A 22,803-nucleotide genomic window follows, 5' to 3' on the forward strand; every position below is an offset into this window, starting at 1 on the left:
GTTAGGCCATGATCGGACTAGGATGGGAGATGAACTGAGAACTATAGATTCTGTAGGCTTCTGTTGTCTCTTCCCACCCCCCCGCAACAAGTGATGAACACACACACACACACACACACACACACACACACACACCATAGTGACTAACAGGATCTCCCTCCAGGTGACTTGTAGAGAGAGGAGCAGAAAACATCCCAGGGGCCTTTCACAGCTACTTCCTTGAGCCCCTTTCAGACAGTGCTGTCTAGGCCTGTCTCAGCCCAAGCACCACTACCCTGATATACAGAAGCTGGCATCCGTACCTGAAATTCAACATCAGGAAATGATCTCTTCTACCTAACACTGATGGAAATACCCCCAAGCAACGTCCTCATTGGCAGGGGTGGAGTGGGGGAAGTTTTTTAAAAAGTGAGGCTTCTGCCCACCACCTAGAGAACCTGGACATTTCCATCTACGCCACAAAGTCCAAATCACTGGCCACTGCCCCAGTGATGACAGATTAGAACATCTCGCCAATATATCTGGGTTTCTATTCCATTGAATGAAATGGCTTTTCTATTACAGGGACAGAATAAGGGATCAAAACGGTCTTACAACTGAACTCCAGTGTACAGTCTGCACAGACACTAGGCTTGTGCAAATATGACACAGCCAGGCCCCAGGACCCTTAAGCCAGCTGAATGTAGTGAATTTCAGGAAACAGTGAGATACATTCGGCAAAACAGTGGGCTTCATGCTGAAAGAAATCAATCCAAGAAAACATATCTCACACACACACACACACACACACACACACACAGAGCCAGCCTAGTGGCCAATAGGTCTTCTCACAAAAAACCTGCCATCAGGAGAGCAGAAAGCCTCCCAGGGGTCCATCACTGCACTTTCCGGAGCCCCTTATCAGATGGCCAGCTCCGGGACAGCACTGTTTTATCCTGGTCCAGCCCAAACTGTTGTCTCCCTGTGATGTGGGAGCTGGCCACTTCACCAGAACCTCTATGTCAGAAAAATTTGTCCTCCTTTTAAAATAATGAGGGAGAACCTTCACACAGTGTCCTGATTAGGGTGGGTGGAGAGGGGGATTCCTAGAAAGTCAGGCAGGGCAGGGCTGAAGCCCTCTGGGTTAACTATGGGCTTTTGATATGAAGGGAGGTAAGACTGGACAGGTCGGGGGTTAGAGAGGGGATGGACTAGGGTGGGCTGAAGAACTCTGCTTGGGCTCTGCACACCAGGGAAAATGACCATAAAACATCCCATCTTCACTGCTCAGAGGAGGCTAGATCTGCTGTGAGCTAGAAAGCCATGTGGGGGCAGCTGAAGAGTCATCGAGTAGGAAAAACCTGAGAGCCGTGTGTTCCACAGGCCTCTGGTCCTTGTTCAGGCAGCAGGCATTGTGAGATGTGGCTCACACCACCTTGACTGCATGCTGCAGGGAAAGAGACTGAAGCTCACCACAGGATGACGGCTCAGTGCAGAGCCGAGCTATGTGTGGCCCAAGAGGCAGAAGATGCGGATGACCCAGGCTGGGCTGGGGGATCCAACTGAACATGCACTTGCTAAGAAGCTGTGGACTACCAAGATGCCTTGGGACCCCAGTCTGGATCTAGAATTGCAGCAAAACAGGCTACTATTAAAAGTTCTTGGGAAGCTAACCCACTTTTGCTATCATCCATAGGCAAACAAACCAACCCCCACCACTTCCCACTCCCTCTGAAAGCCACCTGCCCCTCTGATGGACCACAGCACAATGGTGTCCCTCTGTAAGGCACAGGTAGACAGGGCATCCAGCCATGCACACTCCAGGGCCCACACATGTCCACAATACACTGGTTCTTGTTGAGACTCCACTCTTCCAACTACAGACAAAAGCTCCCCATTCTCCTCAGCCACTCCCAACAACTGGAGGCCTGAAAACTTCCATGCACGCCGCTATGGTCTAAGCCACTTGTGGCAGTTTTGATTTTCATTTTCCTGGTAATCAATGATGTTGAGCACCTTTCCATATGCCTTTTCACCAGCTGGATGTCTTCTTTGGCTAAATGTCTATTCAAATCCATTGCCCATTTACAAATCTGCTTTGTGGGGGCTTCTTGATGGTTTTCTCTCTCTCTTTTTTTTTTCCTATTTATTTATACAAGTTCCTTGGGTATTTTGAATATTTGTTAAAACAATTTTCAAATCCACTGCTCAGTTATAAATCTGCTTTGTTGTTGTTGTTGAGATGGAGTTTCGCTCTTGTTGCCAAGGCTGGAGTGTAATGGTGTGATCTCAGCTCACTGCAACCTCCACCTCCCAGGTTCAAGTGATTATTCTGCCTCAGTCTCCTAAGCAGCTGGGATTACAGGCATGTGCCACTATGCCTGGCTAATTTTTGTATTTGTAGTAGAGGCAGGGCTTCTCCATGTTGGTCAGGCTGGTCTCAAACTCCCGGCCTCATGTGATCCATCCGCCTTGGCCTCCCAAAGTGCTGGGATTACAGGTGTGAGCCACTGTGCCCAACCAGTCATCCCTTTGTGTGTGTGTGGGTTTTTTTGGCGGGGGGCGGGGGAAGAACAGAGTCTCGCTTGTCACCCAGGATGGAGTGTAGTGGCGTGATCTTGGCTCACTGCAGCCTCTGCCTCCCAGGTTCCAGCGATTCTCCTGACTCAGCCTCCTGGGTAGCTAAGATTACAGGCACACACCACACGTCCAGCTAATTTTTGTATTTTTAGTAGAGACAGGGTTTCACCATGTTGGCCAGGCTGGTGTCAAACTCCTGACCTCAGGTGATCCACCCACTTCGGCCTCCCAGTGTGTTGGGATTACAGGCGGGAGCCACCACTCCCTTTTTGTGTTTTAACACCAGTCAACACTCATATTTTAAAATAATAATAATGAATGGCGGTACCTTAAAACAAGGGAATTATACATCTTCCTCTTGTCCTTATCCTAGTGCAGACATTTTGTCTATAAAATGTTATTCACAGATGAATTCATGAGAAAATTACTGTGAATTTTAAATCCACATACAAGTGTATGCTCATTCATGAATATTTCAATAAAATAAAACTAATAACGATAAAGAATTCCAGGGTTGAAACAGTTTCAGGAAAAATAAGATGGCAGTATGAAGTAAAATAGCAAAAAAAGTTTTTTTTAAATGGGTATATTTGTGTCTATAACTTTTTAAAAATTATAGCATTAGACAACGTATATATATACACATACCTAAAGCAATGGAAGTGGCATTGTTTTTGTACTAGTCTAGAATATATATATATGTATAATGTGGTCAGCAAAATAATGGCCCCCAAAAGATGTCCACAGATTCCTAGAACCTTACATGAAAACGGTACATCATACATGTGATTAAGGTAAAGACCTTGACATGAGGAGACTACCCTGGTGCTATGGAAGGAACGTTGTGTTCCGTCAATGTTCCTGTGTTAAAATCCTAACACAAGAAAGCAACCTATTGAAGATGGCGTGGTATTTGAGGAATACTTAGGGTCTGCTGAAAAATGCATCTTGTATTTTATTTCAAGAAAAGACTCTCTCCTAATGTCAGGTAAGTGAAGAGCCCTCAGAGACACATGTACACACAAAGAAAAATGAAACAAAATAGAATGAATCCCACCAAAATGTGTTATGATGGCAGAATTACAGGTGATATGATCTTCTGTAATACATATTTTCATTAAAAATAGAAAAAAAAAAAAAAAAGCAGACTTCCCCTTGATTATAGCCTCTGACCCAAGTGGCTTGGAATCAGAAAACAGCGTCACCCGACTTGAAGCCATCTTGGCATCAATGGTGGAGTGGGTGGAGATGAGACTCTGGACCAGCTCATGGGTGGGCTCCACCTCGTCCTGTCAAGACCACCAAGAAATGGCAGGTGAGGAAAGCACAAAGATCTTGGAGAGACATTGGTTTCACTCAGTTCTCAAAATTATCTTAGACACATTTCCCAAGAACCTTTTTAATGCCACAAAAACCAGAGAAGAAAATCCTTACAACAAAGCTTGAAATGGATCCCCATCTCCATTAAACTTTTCCAAAGCTCAGTGAGTATATAACCTGATAACCAAAACACCTAGCTAGAAAAATCTTAGTTCCAGTGTTATGACAACTCTAGCTTTTCTAACATTTTAAAATAACCCTGATTTTAACCCAACAAAATTCCACTTCAGAACTAAGAAATAAATATTGGAAATCTGCTTTAAAATGAAGAACGAGGAGACCACTGTGAATGAGAAAAAGAAAAAGACCAACGAGAGCTGGCAAGCACACTGGTTTTGTAGAAACGGAGATAAGCCATGCAGGTGCCACACTGGCAGCAGGGCCCACGCCGGGGCCACGGATCGAGGCATGGAGGACAGGACGCTTTTGTTTGGTACAATGAAAAAAAGGTATTCTTTTTATTCTACATATTTACAATATGCATTTGGGCCTTTATTATAAGTACAAGAGAAAAATCTTCAATAAATAAAAGCTGAGTACATTACTTTTTTTGATTAAAAAACAGACTCAGAAAGAATAATGAGAGTTCAGAGCAATGACCCCCATCTCACTGATGCCTGAAAACTGTGGCTGCCACCAAGGTCAACATAGATAGCGTGTTTGTCATACAGCACACGCCCAACTCCAGAAAGAGGCGCATAAACCAGCTTCTCCTTATTATTTAAACAGGGCTTCTTTCGTTGTTCAGGGATAGCACAAGGGTCTGGAAGGAAATTGACATCACTCATGGCAAAATCTTCCACCCCTAGAAGACAGGGCCCAAAAAGCCAGCTTCAGCTGACAGAAAGTCAGTAAGTATCTACTGTTGACTTGGGGGTTAACAACGATCCACAGTCCAAGGGCTGAACCCATGACCCTAAAGAAGGGCATTGTGCCACACTGGAACAGTGACCCTCTAGCTACAAGACAAGAGGTCAGAGAAGAGGGGATTCGGTAACACCTTTGCAGGCCTACACACAGCTGCTTTACTTTTAAAACCTCCAGCAAGGCCATCTTCCCTTGTTGGGTCATTTTTCAGTTTTCCTGAGAAATGAAGCCATCCCAAGAATCCTATGTGTAATTCTAGTATGTTCTACAACAAGAGAACACCTGCCATGTGAATTTGGCTTTTATTTTTCAAGTGCGCTCCTCTTAATAACATAAAGTGACACCTGCCGGTCACATTTGATGTTTGTTCGGATATCCTCTGGGTTTGTCAAATCTTCCATCCTAGAAAAATAAACTCAATCATACAGCAGAAATGAATGCCAAAGTTCCTATACCTCCTTTCAGGTGTCAATGACTCATCACACTATTGTCCACCAAGCATGTCATTTAGAAAACTAGAAAATGCAGAAACAAGGAAGCACCGTTCACCATCCAGCAGAGGAAAAGGGACAGGCACACAACTGTGTCTCTAGGCTGAAAGTGACATTCATTCCATAAGACACCAGACAGGGAGATGACGTCCACCTGGGGTCAGGGAAGAGTGAAGAACACATTCAGAAAATCCCTTTCTGGAAGAGGGTGAGCCTCTGCTCTGGGATTTGTGCTGTGGCTTGGATTCTGGCAGGTGGAGAAAGGGTATTCCAGGCTGAGAAAACCACAGCACAAAGAAGAGAACAAAGGAAGGAAACTGAAGGCACACACGAGGACTCAAGCACCCGGACATGAAGGCAGCATCACTGAAAACTGAGGCTGAACGTAGGACGGGGCCACATCCTGTAGCCTTAAATGCTTCCAAGTCCTCCCATTTTCCTAAACATCTCATAATTAATTTACTCCCAAAGGCACAGCATCTTTGAGCAATGACATAAGTAGACATTTTCCATCAACTACACTTCTACCCCCACTATTCAAACAGGCACAAAATAAATCCTATCACTGTTCTTTTTCTAGCCTTTTTAACTTTGAAATATATGGCCCAGGAAGAAAAAGTTTACAATCACTTTTTACCTGTCTGCCAGGATATAAGGGTGAGAAGTTTGCCATGTGAGAGGCCTAAACTTCATAACTGTAATAAAATGGCCTAGATTGTGGATTTCTTGGTTTTGATATTCTCCATGCGGCATTCCAGAAAGGCAGAACAGTTTGGTACCCTAAACATTAAAGGAAAATTAAAAATTAAATTTCAATTAAGTTCTTGTCAAAACTGCAACAAAATAAAAGCTCTAAACAAGAAGCAATCCTAAGAAGGGAGACTTCCAGCAAATCCACTGTCCTGAGGCTTCCAGAGCCTTGCTGGCTTCTTTCAGGACTTATTAGAACCCCACAGAGGCAGACTGCTCTGCAGCCGAGCAGGGGCATCCATCTAAGTATGGTGAGGAGAGGGAGGTGAGGCCTCTGAGCACAGAAACGGTTCTGTGGCCGATGGACCAGAGCAGTATGGAAAGGAAGGGGCAGTGCCTGGTCTTGCAACTGGGAGAAACTTCTGATGTACTCTATTAAGTCCCCACCCCCAAACACCCAGACACTGCCTGGTGCAGCAGGTACAGAGACAAATGAGATACACCAAGAGGCCCAGAATAAGCGCTCTCTTGAGGGAAACCTTCCAGAGACTGGGAACACAAACAAAATGGGAATTCAGGAGGCAAATCCTAGAGAGACGTTTAGTGATATCTCTTCAGTCTTTTTTGTCTGTTTGTTTCTTTGTTTGAGACAGAGTCTCACTCTGTCACCCAGGCTGGAGTGCACCAGTGCAATCTCAGCTCACTGCACCCTCCGCCTCCTGGTTTGAGCAGGTCTCATGTCTCAGCCTCCCGAGTAGCTGGGATTACAGGTGTGTGCCACCACACCTGACTAATTTTTGCATGTTAGGAGAGATGGGGTTTGACCATATTGCCCTGAGCTCGAAACTCCTGGCCTCAAGTGATCCGCCCAAGTCTGCCTCCCAAAGTGCTGGGATTACAGGCTTGAGCCACTGTGCCTGCCTCTTCAGTCTATTTTAAAAGGATTATACTGTTAGTTTCTAACAATTATTTCTCTTCCTACCCGGGAAACTTCTGTCCAGAAGCTGTGTTTTAATCGCTTCTTTGTCTTCTTCAGTTGCTTATTATGCTTGAAGGAGTTGAGGTGGGTGAGAACTCCCATAATTTTAGGAAACCCATGTACTTGACAGATGTTTAGAAACTCAAAGGTTTCCATTTCAAACCCAAAGCTGGCATCTATAAGCATCAGTACCTACAAACAGAACACATCATTTCTCAAAGAAACGACCAAAACAGACCACCTACACTAGGGGTTGGCAACTGGCCCATGTGCCAAATCCAGCCATCACCTGTGTTTGTAACTAAAGTTTTATTGGAACACAGCCACATTAATTCATTTACATATTGTCTGTGGCTGCCTGGGCACTACAACTGCAGAGCTAAGTAGCTGTAAAAGATATGATCCACAAAGCCGAAAATATTTACTATCTGGCCCTCGACAGGAAAGTCCCACTGCAGACTAAATCAAATGACTACACAGGCATCCCCCAGAGAAACCACCACCCTCTGACTTGCTGTAAAAGGCAACCATAAGACAATGCCCACTAGGATATAAACTCTCATTTTAAGAATTCTAATGCGTGAGAAGTAACTCAGAAAAGGCTGGGTCTAACCTGGCTCTTACCTAAGAAATCCTAATTTAAAGAAATGAAGTTTTCTGTAACATATTTTTAAGCCAAATAACAGGTCTTTGACATCCAAAGAATGGGAAGAAAGTGATAATCAATGAAATATATTAAATATATACAGAAAACCAACCTCTTCTTTCAATTTCCTCACAGAAAAAAAAAATCTGTTTTTGGCTGGGAAGTATGCAGTGTACACCTCTATCTTGTATGTTAATTTGTATAACTCAATTGCTCAGAAATTTTTTTAAATAGCTACCAGTTCAGAATTAAGTCAAAAAAAACAGTAAGATTATCATGAATGGCAGTCTATAAGAAAATATAAGCAGATAAGACCAATTTTTAAAATTTAAGACACTTCAAAGACGCAAAATAATTTCAGAACTGATTCCTGGAAACTTCTGGTTTTAATATTAAAGATGGTTCTGTTCTTACCTTTCCATGGATAACCAAAAATAACACAAAATGGAAACAGAAATGCCCACCTTTGATTAAACTAGGAAACATTCAAAACCCAAAACCACAGGATATACAAAGTTAGGCTTGCAGGAAAGCACAACTGCCACTGCAGACCGAGGCAGCAAGCAGAGCTCTCCAGCAACACTGGACCAGCTCGAAGAACAGGTGGAAAATCCTCACACCACATCTGATATCAGAGTGCCAAGGGGCAAGCAACTGGTTGTAGGGTCAGGAAGAACAGGGACCAAACAGTCCCTCAGCTGCCAATCTTTGTCATCTAAGCTAATGTTACTCCCCTAATCCACACACGCACGTACACACCCAAATCCACGTACTGTGTGTGCCTTTGCCGTAGTCAGGAGTCTCTGACAACCCAGAGCAGAGCAATCAACATAAGCTAGGCTAAATAAATTATGATGCATCCATAGAATGGAATATTATATTAAAAAGAAGGAGGCAGTGCTACAGTACTTACTATGTATCTCCAAGATACATTATATGAAAAAAGCAAAGCATAGAAGAGTGTGTAAAATAAGCTACCATTTGTGTTTTTAAAGGGTGGCATGTGTGTTTATATGTATCTGGAAGGATACTGCTCTGCAGGGCCCTGTGAGACCAGCGGTTAGAGCAAGGAAAGAGAAAACGCGCATTGTGTGTACCCTGCATTAGTTAGAGTGCTTTACCAAATGTGTGTGCTCCTTTTGAAAATCTGAAAAAGATTCACATAGGCATCTCTCTCAGTGATGGTTAAGAGGCTGGGAAGGGGAGCAGGGAGGGAGGGACAAAGAGGGAAAGGTTAACAGGTACAAAAATACAGTTAGATAGAATAAATTCCAGCATCCAACAGCACAATAGGGTGACTGTAATTTATTATGTAATTCAGAATAACTAAAAGAATGAAATTAAAACGATCCTAACACAAAGAAAAGATAAATGTTTGAAGTGACGGATATCCAAATTACCCTGATTTGATCATCACACATTGTATGCTTCTATCAAAATACTACATGTCCCCCATAAATATGTACATCTATTATGCATCCATAATAACTAAAAATAAAAAAATGTAAAGGCATCTCTTAATATGTATGTCTTTAAAATTAGAAACTTGCTACATTTTAAATAAAAGAGAAACAAATGACTTCTATGAACTATTTCAATTTTTTCAAGTATACAAGATTTAATAATCTTTACACAAATTGACATTAATAACACTTATTTTTACTAATAGTCGCATTACATGTTCAAAATTTAAATGTTATTTAGTTTTCTGACATTACAATGGTGTAACTTTAAAATCTGTATTACTTTTTACATTATATTTTAGGAGTCTTTCTGGGCCAAAGTATAAAATCTGTAGCTCTAGAAAAAACTAAATAAAAATGAAATAAACAAGGTATCCGTCACCCCACATTTCCTAATCAATATGGCTTATTTTTTTGCTTTTTTTTTTGAGATGACATTTCGCTCTTGTTGCCCAGGCTGGAGTGCAATGGCGTGATCTCGGCTCACCACAACCTCTGCCTCCTGGGTTGAAGCGATTCTCCTGCCTCAGCCTCCTAAGTAACTGGGATTACAGATATGCACCATCCAACCCAGCTAATTTTGTATTTTTAGTAGAGACGGGGTTTCTGCATGTTGGTCAGGCTGGTCTTGAACTCCCGACCTCAGGTTACCTGCCCACTTCAGCCTCCTAAAGTGCTGGGATTATAGGCGTGAGCCACTGCGTCTGGCCTCTTTTTTTTTTTTTTTTTTTCCTAACTTGTATTTTATTTATTTTTGTTAATTTAAAAGATAGTTAATGGAATATCAGGAATAGTGAACATTATCATTTCCATAAATGCAAGACCGTATACATTTTCCACACACTGAGTACTGTCTACATTTTCTATTGATAAATTCTGACCACTTCTTCAGGCAATTCATATACTTACTTTAGCATTATCATTAAGGATGAAGGTTCCAGAACCATCAGGAACAAGGGGCCCATCTTCACACAAGTTACTTAACTGCTGGGAGGCTCTATTTCATCTTATGTAAACTATAGATACTACCTACTCACCTGAAGGGTGGATCAAGGGTTTATGTAAGGAAACTTTGTAGAAAGCAGTTAGCAGAGTGCCAGGAAGGGTCCAAGAAGAAATGGTACTTACTATGATATATTTGTACGTATATATGTATGCATGTTAATGAACTCTTTTTAGCTGTGTTCATTAAAGGTTTTCTGCATCCTGTCATTTGCTTTTAGATTTTGGAATACATTTCATTGTGCACATTCCATTTGTATTATTAATATAACAACATTTATTACCATTATTATTATCATCATCAGTTCAGTCACATCTACTGTATCCCTGATGATGACCATGATTCCTTTAATAATCATAAACTCCCTTCCCTTCATCACAGAGTAAATAACCTATCACAACGCTGTAAGACTCCATCAGCACCCCAGGCTGCCCCTGCTGACTTACCAGATCTGCTGCTTTAGCCAGATCAACCATCATGTTAATGTCACACCCGCATTCAATAATGGCGAGTCTGTGCTTTTTACCTGTAAGTGAAAAGATGAAAATTTTACTTTAAAAAGACCCTGAAAAAATTCCAACCATCAACTCTAATTTTCATTTTTTAATTGCATTCAGTAAAACACCATATACGTTTACAGGAGTGTACCAGAAGTTCATCTTTATAGGCAAAAACTGGTAAAATAAAATAAATTCTATCCTGTTTTTCTTGCTGTGTTCTAAATTTAGATAATATCAAAAGTCTACCCAGATGAATAAAAGTGCTCAAACAGGGAAAATTCTGACTGGACAGGCTCCATGATAACCATGATCCTGCTGTTCAGCTGCAGGTGTGTTCACCTCTATCAAAACTTCCCATATTCCCACTATTGCTAAAAACTTCCTCAAGCATAATGCAACAGAATATTCATAACAATAATTATGTCTAAATTAAGGTAATAAGAAAACAGTCAAGAAAATATGGGCTGGGCACAGTGGCTCACGCCTGTAGTCCCAGCACCTTGGTAGACCAAGGCAGGTGGATCCGTTGAGCCCAGGAGTTTTGAGATCAGCCTGGGTCACATGGGGGAACCCCATCTCTACAAAAAAAAGAAAGAAAAAAAAAGAAAAATTAGCCAGGCATGGTGGCGTGCATTACTCAGGAGGCTAAGGTAGGAGGATTGCTTGAGCCTGGGAGGTTGAGGCTGCAGTGAGCTGTAATCACACCACTGCATTCCAGCCTGTGCCACAGAGTAAGACTCTGTCTCAAAAAAACGGAAGAGAAAATATGGATGCTCCAAAGATAAAGAAAAGTCTCAATCCAACTATGTTACTGCAATAACAAGAGATTTCAGAGTGTACATTGCCATTCTACCACTGGAAGCTTGTTTCACCTTCCCTCAAACTTGGAAAGGTCACCATCTCCCAAAGCAGACAAATTCTCATAGGAAAAAGAGAAAACACGCACTTCCACCAGTGTGTGGCTTCATAAGGGCAAGCATGTGCACCTGGCACATAGGAGGTACATGCTCTCTGTTAAATGATGTGTTCACAGTACCAGGCCTGCTAGGCCCTTCCAAGGAACATGCTTGGCAAAGTCATAGAGCAGTCAGGATAAGATACGTATCACATCCTTATCTCTGGGAACTTACCCTTTTCTGAAGTTACAGCTAACTTAGTAAAAGTATAAGAGAAATAACATATGACAATATTTAACATGTTCCACTCAAGAAAACAAGAAACACATGCATGTCCCTCAGATGAAACAGCCACGCCAACTCTGTGTCTGTGGCGGCATCTTCTACCTGACACGATCATCACAGGGCTTCTGATCTCGGTCAACTTCTGCCGGGTGAAGTTCCAAATGAGGCATTATATCAAAGCGCTCTTTCCAACTTTGGAGGCCCCATCACCACTGCCACTATTGGTGGGGGCTCTAGTGGAGTTCGATCAACCACTGGCATATGACACTTTTTTGTCTTCAAATCCTGACTCCTATTCATTAAAAAAAAAAAAAAAAGAAAACTCACTTTCAAAATAGAGTAAAAGGTACCAACCTTATAAGTAGACTTTCTTAGTATACTTACAGATATGAGTACTTTAGTATATTTTATAGAGCGTACAACAAACTATATATACATAAAATTAACTTGTCAATTATTAACTTGTTAACTTCTGACCCTCGTCCAAATAACTGCTGTTAAATAAAGATATAACAAGACGACTTCAATAGTATAGAGAACTGAAAATTAAACACTCCTTAAATCTGACTGTTTTATGAGTGATTTTAATAGTTTTTTAAAAACCAAAAGGTAAATACTGAGGCAGTGCATCATAACAGATAAGAGCAGAGGCTCTGGAGTTAAATTTGGCTCTCCTACTTACTGGTTATATGATTGGAGGTAACTTGTTTTCTTGTCCTCAGTTTTCTTGTCCATAAAATGAGGGCAAGAATGATTCCTACTCTGGTAAGGCTGCTGGAAGGATTTAGTTGAATAACGTTTAAAGTCCACTGCTAAGAATAACACAAGGACTCACTAAATGAAGCATGTTAGTAATAAATATTGTAATTTTTGTATTTTATATTACAACTTTGTAAAATATATCCAGAGGGAAAAAGCACACTTATCACTGTAGAAACAGTTTAAAGTTTAGGAAGAAACAAATTCTATAAATTCTTGTATCTTGGGCAAGAAACACCAACCAGTGTGCAGATGCTGGAGGCAAGGCAGCTTCTATGGGAAGGCTTCTCCTGTTTTAGTAAAAGCCACACAGCATGCATCTGCATGTCCTTTGGAGCTGGACTAGACTTGTGAATCCAAATGTCACCAGTGACAGGCTCCTACTATTTAAAAAGAGTGAATGGAAGAACTATCAGACTGTAGCTAAATATACCTGTGAAAGGATCAAGCCATCCGCACAGCAGACTGAACTGCAAAGACTTTGCGATTTCTCTTCCCAGCATCTTTGTCTCCTAGCTGGAGATCCTGCAGATGTCGCTTCTTTTTCTTTTCAGCTTTGGGTCCACTGTTTTTCTTCCTGTGTTTCTTCTGGTCCTTAGTCTCCATAGTGGCTATTTACCAACAACAAGTAACTCTAACCTATAAGGAAGAATGCTGGGGTAAGGAGGTGGGAGAAGCATGTTACAATCCAGGCAATACCCAGGGAAAAACATTAAATTTCATGTATTTCTTTATGAAGAGATGATGTATTTGTTCACTGAACAAGGGTAGAAACTGCTTAACCATCCCCAATTTCATTTCTCTCTGTTATGCTATAAATTAGATGAGTTACCTCTGCTAAGGTTACATTTTATGGTTAAGTTACTTTCTATTCATCTTAAGTGTCAACATCAGCACTATCTATTTCTGCAAGGATGGAAATATTCTATATCTGTACTTTTCATCCATTTAGCCTTTAGCCACATGTGGTTACTTAAAATGTACTTAGAGAAACTGAAAAAATGAATTTTTAATTAATTTCATTCTAACTCTAAACAGTCACATGTGGCTACTTACTGGACGGCTCAGACCTAGATATCAACTGGACTAATGAAGTGGTTTCCTAACTTAAACTAAAGATCAAATTTTAATAAAAAATTTAAAATGTTTCTATGAACTTCCAATATGAGCGCAGTATTACTGTTAGTACCTGTCGACTCTTTAAAACTCCTAAATTACAACTCATCTACACACACTTGAAAAACAGCAATATCTGTACGTGCGAGATATGACTGGTTCGAGATGATGCCTGGAGATCCCATGGACTCACAGAGACCCTTCCAGTGATTTCTGAGGTACTTGAGAATCTGTGGCCAGTAAATTGGTAATCACTGAATTAGTGAGTTTTCTTTAGGATATCGGGCTGCATAAAATCTGACAGTTTGATTGAAAAAGAGCGGAGCAGGGTGCCATTTCATTCAATTAAGGTCCTGTATTAATTCCATTTAATAAACGTTTGTGTCTATGATGCGCTAGCCACTGTGCCAGTAAATGGATATAGCTATGATCTGACTGGCAGAGGAAATCCAAACTAGTGTCTTCCGTGCCATGCAATAAGGGCTACACTGCAAGGCTGCACAGGGTGCTACTGGAGCACAGAGGTGAGTCAGAGGCTTCCCACAGCCACACACACGAGCGGAAACAGAAAGTCTTTATATAGCACCATAATGTCAAGGAACACTGGCGGGGAGTTAGGAGAGCTGGGCACTAGGAATGCTTTGAAACTGAGTAGCTGTGTGATTTCAGAGGTTATATTGCTTCTCTACTATGTTTTAGTGCCGAACTTGTACTGTTTCTCTCCCTTCTCTTCTTGGTGGGAATCGCACAACTTGGGGTCAACAGATTCGGCTCAGGTCTAAGTCGCCTGCAGTCTCCCCGACAGCTTCCCTCCCTGTCCAGGCTCTCTGCAGGGATTCACCCCGTCCCTCTCCCAACGACCCCCAGGCACACCTGGGACAGATGCGAAATATGCTGCTTCTCCGGAGCAAAGATGACCCGGAGGACCGGGGGAGGACCTTCCCACGCGCACGACTCGCGATCTTCCCAGTGCCCCAGAGCCAGGGAACCCACCGCCGCCTGCCCCAGCCCGCGCACGGAACCTGCTCACAACTGCGACTCGTCAGGTCCCCTTGGGCACCGCGGGAAACGGAAATTCACCGTCGCGCCGACTCCCCTGAGGGGAAAAAAAAAAAGGTAGAAAAAAGAGACCGGTGCCTGGACCACTTTCAGGGGAGAACTGCAAGAAAGACTCCCCAACAGCTGGGTGCAGGCGCCTGCGCAGTGCGTTCCACCGGGTCCGCGTCCCTCCGGATTCCGCCCCAATCCGCCGTCAGAATCCACGGCCTCAACTCCTGCGGTGGCACTCTGGAGCAGCCTACACCGCCCTCCAGGAGTCCTTCCCCAAGGCCAGGGCAGCTGTGCGGCCTGGAGCGGGTTACTTGATGCGGTGCAAAAGCCAGAAGGAGACCATATGGTCCTGGCAGCCCCGGAGTCACCGTGCCCGGGGACGAATGGACTATGGCTGGATTGGGAGTCCACTTCCTCCCCTTTAAAGATGACAGATGAGAGAGATCTCGCCTTCTGGGGGTGCCCCAAAGCCCTCTTTTGGCCGGAATCGGTGGCTCATGCCTGTAATCCCAGCCCTTTGGGAGGCCGAGGCGGGAGGATCGCTTGAGCTCAGGAGCTCAAGACCAGCCTGGGCAACATAGGGAGACCCCATCTCGTGGGAAAAAAAAAAAAAAACAACAGACGGGTATGGTGGCTCACGCCTGTAATCTCAGCATTTTGGCAGTCCAAGGCAGGAGGACTGCTTGAGCCCAGAAGTTCAAGACCAGCCTGGTCAACATAGGGAGGCTATGTCTCTCTCTCAAAAAATAAAAATAAAATAAATAAAAGCCGGCGTCGTGGCGGGCGCTTGTGGTCCCTGTGCTCCCAGCTACTCTGGAGGCTGAGGCGGGACGATCGCTTGAGCCTGGGAGGCGGAGGTTGCAGTGAGCTGAAATGGAGCCACTGCACTCCAGCCTGGGCAACAGAGCAAGACACTGTCTCAAAGAAGAATAAATAAATAAAATAAGACCCTCTTTTTCCAGGATCAACAGACTCTGAGGGCAGTGACAAACTGACCCAGCCTAAACTGTCTCGCCTTCCCTGCTCCTGGGAAAGGGGCTTTCCCTGAGGGAATGTAGCATCTTGACGTTTTCTTCCTGCACAGCTTTGCCTTCCCAAGGATCCGCGCATTGCCACCTGAGGAGATGCCTTGGAGCCCATCTAACACCCAGCCCAGCTACTTGGGACGCCTAGAGCGTACATTGTCAGAGGATGTATCTTCCTTTAGTCTTGGAGGGGTTCCTCTTAATATGATCCCACCGGTGCACTCAAGGCTCAATTCTACACCAAAAAACTAGGCCCACTTCTGTCACCGAGACCCCCAGGCTTCAGGTCCTGTCACAGGGACCTTGATTTCGCCCCCAGCAGACCCCAGGTATTCACTCTGCATAGGCTATATACTGGGTGCTAGACTAGGGAGGCTACCCACGTGGCGCATGCTTCCCTTATCTATGAAGAGCTTAGGCTGTAACTTCTTCACACTAGGCCTCTTTTTGGAGATGTCAGTATCCGGGTAGATAATCCTTCTAACATCCTTTTGATCTCATGAAGCCCACTCCTGTCCTCTGCCCTACCTCAGCTTCCCCCTCCCTCCATGATCAGACCTTAGACCTTGTCAGGTCCAGGGACTGCAAACCCCACAGTATCCCACTCTGACCACCACCTCCTAGCTATCCAAGTTACTCCCTGTACTGCCCTGAAACAAAACTCCTGCAACCTTACCAGCACCTCCAATCCAGATCTTACTACCTGTTCACTGTTTCTTCCTCCCTTTATGACTTTTCCCTCTCTAGTGAGCCAGCCTAAACTCCATGGCCAACCATTCTCATTGGTCCCTTGCACACCTCCTCAACTCACCCACCTCCCTGTCACCTCCTATCTGCTTGGTAAGATGCGAGCCCTGGATAAACCCAGCTCTCCATCTATTCCATGCCACAACGATGCAACTAAACATGGCTGGAGGAAAACAGGACCATGCCAGCAGTCCTCACTTTAATCATTCTTTGTCTGGTCTACTCAATCTCCCATTGTTCCAAATGAGTATTTTGCACTTCCTCCTCTCTGTTCAATCCTTCCTACTGCCTCCCCCTTCCTTGCCTCCTGAAAAAGGAAAAGAAAAAAGACCTTTTGAAAAAAGAAGGGATAAGTGTCCACAACTCAGTGTGAAGTGTTTAAAAGAGAGCCACACAAGTATGAAGAAAGCCAGAAGTGAGTAACCTGCAGAAAAGTAGATAAAGGTTCTGATCTGGATCCAGATGAGAAGTGGAATGGCAAGTGAAAATCAGGAACTATTTTGAAGAAGACAAATGTTCCTGGATATCTTTGAACACCTGGTAAATTGTTAGGTTCTTATATATAATAAAGCAAGGTTGTAGGTTCCTCTTTTTATTCAGGTATTTGAGGAAAATGTGACTCCAAGGCCTATTGAAATCTGAGACATATGTTCTGGGTACATTACGGAGAAGGTACAGTAGTGTTGAAGAATTTAAAAATATATTTAGGTCTTGTCTTGTAAGTCAGCCCTTCTCCTTACACTAACTATATGATTCCTTCATAGTGGATTATTATTCCATCCAAAATTTCCTATTTCAAAAGCCACATTTGGTTCATGCAAATACGAAAAGATGCCGTAGCAGGAGAAAAAAGTTTGGAGATGATGAAGGTGCAAACAGGAGTATTTAGTAATACTTTAGTAAGCTTATACAAATACGCTAAAGTACAGTTTTAATTTGGCTTCTAAGTATACTTTATTCTAGACATTATAAATCACCATCACTTGAAAGAAAAAAAGAGAGCCAGAGATGAATATATACTGTCCAACATAATGTAAAGGCATAGTAGCATCCTTAACATGACATATGCTGTGCTCCTAAATATTAAGGATAAGATGCTAAAATTTGTCTTTGTCCCCATGTTTTGGGTTCTAAAATATTAGATGTAGAAAAAAAGAAAAAGAAAGAAAGTAAAAAGAAACCACTCTAAGATGAGGAATTTTATTTTCATAAAACATCCATATCCACATAATTTGTAGGCAGTCTCCTAAATGGCTTTCAGTGATCCCCTTCTCTTAATATTCATATCCTGTCCTTTCAGCTTGATAGTTGGCTTGACATTAATCACACTTGAGCTTAATCACTTCCAAGTCTAGATGACAAAAGCCTTTGACTTTTTTCTTGCACATTCTTTGTTGCCTTCTTATTTATTAGCCCTGTCGAAGCTGCTTGCATGTTGTGAGATGCTTTATGGATAACATCCACGTGGTAAAATAGTGAAGTAGGCCTCTTGCCAACCGCCAACTAAGAATAGCTATGGAGGAACTGAGTCCCACCAACAGCTACTTGAGTCACTGTAAAAGTGGACTCATCACTGGTTGAACCTTGGGATAACTATAGCCCAATTGACACCTTGATTTTAGCCTTGTGAGATATTCAGACAGAGAATGCAGCCAAGCATTCTCTGAATTTCTGACTCATTGAAACTGTGAGATAATACACGTTTGCTGCTTTATCCACTAAGATTTTGGATAATTTGTTAAACAAATATATAATGAATACACATACATACACAAACTTGCAAGATAAAATATAACTTTAGAGGAAAAAAGAATAAATCAAGCAAGAACTAGATGCAGCTAACATAAACTAAGCTCAACATATTTCATTATAGCATGTGGAAATTGTAAAATATCTTTTTCTTATACATGTTAAGTACTCAGTAAAAAATTAAAGTATTTCTGAAATCTGTATACTGAAGATGAAAAAGACAAAGAAAACTTAGAGGATGTATGGGAGGTAGTGAAAAGATAATTAAAAGATTCAAAATCAAAATTTATATAACAGAATTTGTATTTTAAGAAAAATTTAAAGAGTTACAAAAAGTATGTTCCCTTCTCTGGCAGTAATTATTACCCATTTGCTGTAATATAATAAATAAGGTTTTGAGCAACAAATTTATGGCAGATTTAAGCAACAATCCAGGTAAACAGACACCTCTCCTTCAATAAGGGAGCAGGAAATGACAATTACATTATTCAGCAAAAACATTTTCTCTTTGTTTACAGACTTTGTGTGTGTGTGTGAATGTTTCTCACAAACAGCAAAGGCCACCAATCTTAACAAAGAATTTATTTGACCATTAGCTATATTTCATGCATAACCTTTATTTTATAACATGAAATTATATATTGAATTTAGATTTTTACATTTTGTTAATTACTACTTCACAAGAAAGGGAAAAATAAAAAATCTTCAAAAAGCAATTATAGCTCAATGATTTAAATCAATTTACCAGGCTATGGTTGTGGCAGATAATAAAAAATTAAATTCTTCTTCCAAAACTAAGTTGATTACTCTGAGTACCTGCCTGTGTTCTTCCAAAATTTTATAAATTACATGTGATTGGAGCTCAGACGAAATTTAGATTGCTTTTTTTCCAACTTTTAAGTTCAGTGGTACAGGATTATGATTAAATGATGGCTAAAATGAGGATCTAAATCTATTGTATCATTACAATCAGAAATAAATAACAGTAAAGTATTTTATTAACTTATTTCTGAGGTAATAGAAAAGGAATATGTATGATAGACAAGAATGAATTGATTTGGACTGGTAAGGAAATGTGATTTTAAAAGAAATTTACACCCTAATTAGTATGCAGGAAGGTGTGGAATGCAAAAAAGCCTTGAGATAAAATTAATGGCTTAAAAAATTCTGAGAGCCCAAACAGCCATGCACCGTTATATTCAAAAACAAAATAAGCACATGCTGAAACATTTCTTATCTTAATGTGAGGAAAAACTTGATGTGCCGGGAATAGTGAGAAATCACATATTTCCTGGAATGGCCAGACTGCTTTTTGAGTAAATTGGAGCCACAAAATCAAGGTACATATTCAATCCATGAATGTTATGATTTCTCATTTGCAGCATTTTGAAGTTTTGATATATCAAAGCATTCTGAATAATAAAATCTCACATCTAATGTTGGTAAATATGACTGCAACAAGCTCTAAAATTCTACACTCCTTGCCTTTCTACCTGAACCTTGCCCCCCAAAATTAATTTATTCCAGGTATTTCCAGTCAAAATTTTAAAACTGATACTAATTTTGTATAGTTTGGGTCATGTTTATGACATATTAATTAGTCATAGTTGTCAAGAAACAGAATGACCTAGGTAATATGCTCAACTCTGAAGCTAGGCTGTCAAGTTTTGAAACCAATGCATTAAGAACAGGTAAGTGACTGGGCACAGTGGCTTATGCCTGTAATTCCAGCACTGTCAGGGGCTGAGACAGGTGGATCACTTGAGATCAGGAGTTCAAAACCTGCCTGGCCAACATGGGTGAAACCCCGTCTCTAACCAAAATACAAAAATTAGCCAGGTGTGGTGGAACACTATATGTATCCAGGGTCATAAGGTAAACAAGGTCATAGGCAACTTTTCGACAATTCTCATATTACAGGGACTACAAATAAGATTTTTTTTTATTTGAAATGATGGAAGAAGAAATCATCACTTTTCTTAGGTTATTGTTTGATTGTTATGCTGCTGAATAGCTAGATATATGCTATTGGTTTTCTTAGACAACAAAGTAATGATGTGAAGAAAGATTTCACCAATACATAATTAGTATAACTGTATTTTTCCTGTAGGTTAATGTTCTTAACCATAAAATTTTGGGGTCTGGATTTTTTAAAGATAATTCTGCAATCACAGAGAAACACAGGAAGTATTCCATTACTTTTTCTTTTTTTAGTGTCTTATTTCACATTTTCACCTTTTATTTTAGATTCAGGCATTACATGTTCACATTTGTTACATAAGTATATTGCATGAAGCTGAGGTTTGGGATATGAATGACCTTGTCAAACAGATAGTGAATATAGTACCCAATAATCACTTTCTCAACCCCTGCTTCTTCACTTCCTAACCCACCCAATTTCTGTCTATTAATCTTCAGTGTCTATCGTTATGTCCATGAGTACCCAATATTTAGTTACCACTTAGAAGTGAGAACATGCGGTATTTGATTTCATGTTCCTGAATTAATTTGTTTAGGATAATTTGTTTAGGTCTCCAGCTGTATCTATGTTACTGCAAAGGACATTATTTTATTCTTTTTCATGGCTGCATAGTATTCCATGGTGTATATGTGCCCTTTTGTATTTATCTAATTCACCATTGATGAGCATCTAGGTTGATTCCAAGTCTTTGCTATTGTAACTTATAAAACTTTGATAGACAAATGTTACATCTTGGTCGGATGCGGTGGCTCATGCCTGTAATCCCTACACTTTGGGAGGCCAAGGCGGGTGGATTACCTGGGATTGAGAGGTCGAGATCAGCCTGGCCAACATAATGAAACCCCGTCTCTAAAAATACAAAAAATTAGCTGGGCGTGGTGGCACACACCTGTAATCCCAGCTACTCAGGAGGCTGAGGCAGGAGAATCGCTTGAACCTGGGAGATGGATGTTGCAGTGAGCTGAGATCACGGCACTGCACTCCAGCCTGGGCAACAAGAGCGAAACTCTGTCTCAAAAAATAAAATAAAATAAAAACGTTATATCTTAACATATGTTGTGTCTTGTAACTGAAGACATATTATTATTTTAATTCAAAAGGTTTAGGGCATGCTCAGCTGAGTTATTCAAATGATTCTGAGTAATTTCCAACACTTTTCTTTCTTTAAAGCTTTTAATTTAGGTTCATGCATACATGTGCGGTTTGTTATACAGGTAAATTGTCTGTCACAGGGTTTGATTGTACAGATTATTTTGCCACTCAGGTAATAAACATAGTACCTTTATAGGTCGTTTTTTCATCCTCACTCTCCTCCCTCTGTCCACCCTCAAGCAGCCCCCAGTGTATGTTGTTCCCATCTTTGTGTTCCTCTGTACTCAATGTTTACCTTCTGCTTCTAAGTGAGAACGTGCAGTATTTGGTTTTCTGATCCTATGTTAGTTCACTTAGGATAATGGCTTCTAGTTGCATCCATGTTGCTGCAAAGGACACGATCTCATGCTTTTCTGTGGCTGCATAGTTATTCCATGGCATATATGTGCCACATTTTCTTTATTCAGTCTGCCATTGATGGACATTTAGGTTGATTGATTTCATATCTTTACTATTGTGAATAGCATGACATAAATGATACACGTGCATGTGTCTTTATGGTACAACAATTTATTTATCTTTGGATATATACCTAAAAATGGGATTGCTGGGTCAAATGGTCATTTTACTTTGAGTTCCTCGAGAAATCGCCAAACTACTTTTCACAATGGCTGAATTAATTCCCATTCCCACCAGCAGTGTATAAGCGTTCCGTTTTCTCCTCAACCTCACCAGCATGTTTTCGCTGTTGTTGTTGTTTTACTTTTTAATAGCAATTCTGATTGGTGTGAGATGGTATCTCATTGTGGTTTTGGTTTGCATTGCTCTCATGATTAGTGATGATGAGCATTTTTTCATATGCTTGTTCACCATATATATGTATGTCTTCTTCTGAAAAGTGTGTGTTCATATTTTTGCCCACTTTTTGAGGGGATGGTTTGCTGTTTGCTTATTGATTTGTAAATTCCTTATAGATTCTGGATATTAGACCTTTGTCAGATGCGTAGTTTGTAAGCATTTTCTCCCATTCAGTAGATGGCCTGTTTACTGTGTTGATAGGTTTTTTTGTTTTGCAGAAACTCTTTAGTTTAATTAAGTCACATTTGTCAATGTTTGCTGTTGTTATAATTGCTTTTGGCATCTTTGTTACGAAATCTTTGCCAGGGCCTATGTCCAGAATGATATTTCCTAGGTTATCTTCCAGTGTTTTTATAGTTTTAGGTTTGACATTAAAGTCTTCAATCCATCTTGGGTTGATTTTTGTACATGGTGTAAGGAAGGGGTCCAGTTTCATTTTTCTACATATGTATAGCCAGTTATCCCAGCACCATTTGCTGAATAGGGAGTCCATTCTCCATTGCTTGTTTTTATTTACTTTGCTGTACATCTGATGGTTATAAGTATGCGGCATTATTTCTGGGATCTCTATTTTGTTCCCTTGGTCTATGTGTCAGTTTTTATACTAGTATGATGCATTTTTGGTTACTATAGCATTGTAGTATAGTTTGAAGTCAAGAAATGTGAT

General features: G+C 41.1%; 1 pseudogene; it reads right to left on the reverse strand.

Annotated features, from left to right (window-relative positions):
- Positions 1 to 3,825: 3,825 nt before the first annotated feature.
- LOC105547343 lies at positions 3,826 to 14,686 on the reverse strand (annotated as a pseudogene).
- Between the last annotated feature and the right edge of the window lie 8,117 nt (positions 14,687 to 22,803).

The sequence above is a fragment of the Mandrillus leucophaeus genome, unplaced genomic scaffold, assembly GCF_000951045.1.
Source record: "Mandrillus leucophaeus isolate KB7577 unplaced genomic scaffold, Mleu.le_1.0 Scaffold388, whole genome shotgun sequence".
NCBI lineage: Eukaryota > Metazoa > Chordata > Mammalia > Primates > Cercopithecidae > Mandrillus > Mandrillus leucophaeus.